Source organism: Gavialis gangeticus, unplaced genomic scaffold, assembly GCF_001723915.1.
Source record: "Gavialis gangeticus isolate Ggan-Ray unplaced genomic scaffold, GavGan_comp1, whole genome shotgun sequence".
In the NCBI taxonomy this organism is placed as follows: domain Eukaryota; kingdom Metazoa; phylum Chordata; order Crocodylia; family Gavialidae; genus Gavialis; species Gavialis gangeticus.
The window spans coordinates 45,952,020-45,952,891 of record NW_017728995.1 but is presented as its reverse complement, the minus strand read 5'-3'; positions in this window follow the sequence as shown (position 1 = coordinate 45,952,891).

Here is an 872-nt window from a genome sequence, read left to right as displayed (position 1 = left end):
GGTGTTGAACACCATCAGGTTCTTGTCCGCCCATTTCATGAGTCTGTCCAGATCCGCCTGGATCACCCTCCTATCCTCGGGTGTGGATGCTTTACCCCAAAGTTTGGTGTCATCGGTGAACTTGGCCTGTCCGCTTCTGACACCAATGTCCACACCATTGATGAAGATGTTAAACAGTATAGGCCCTAGGACAGAGCCTTGTGGGACCCCACTGGTCACAGGGCACCAAGGCGATTGGCTGCCCTTGACCACCACCCTCTGAGTCCTACTATGGAGCCAGTTCCCCAGCCAGCAGAACATGGTGACGTCAAGGCTGCAGTTAGCCAGTTTAGTAGAGAGGTGATTGTGGGATACCAGATCGAAGGCTTTTTTAAAGTCAAGGTATACGACGTTGATCTCTTCCCCCTTGTCCAGGTGATAAGTCACCTGGTCATAAAAGGAAATGAGATTGGTCAAGCAAGACCTACCCGTAACAAATCCATGATGGCTATCCCTCAGGATATTGCCTTCAGATAGTCTGTTAAGGATGGCCTCCTTGATAATCTTTTCCAAGGCCTTCCCCAGGATAGAGGTCAGGCTGATGGGCCCGTAGTTTGCTGGATCTACTTTCCTCCCTTTCTTGAAGATAGGCACCACATTGGCCTTATTCCAATCTTCAAGCACTTCACCAGAGCGCCAAGAGCTCTCAAAGATCTGTGACAGGGGCTGAGCTGTGATGCTCGCCAGCTCCCTGAGTACCCTTGGGTGTAGCCCATCAGGGCCGGCTGACTTGAAGGTATCCAGCCTGTCGAAGTGTTCCTTCACGAGGCCAGCTTTGATGGAGGGCAAGGAATCTCCCTCGCCCGGGCCTCCCTGACCCATAGTGGGCAGGG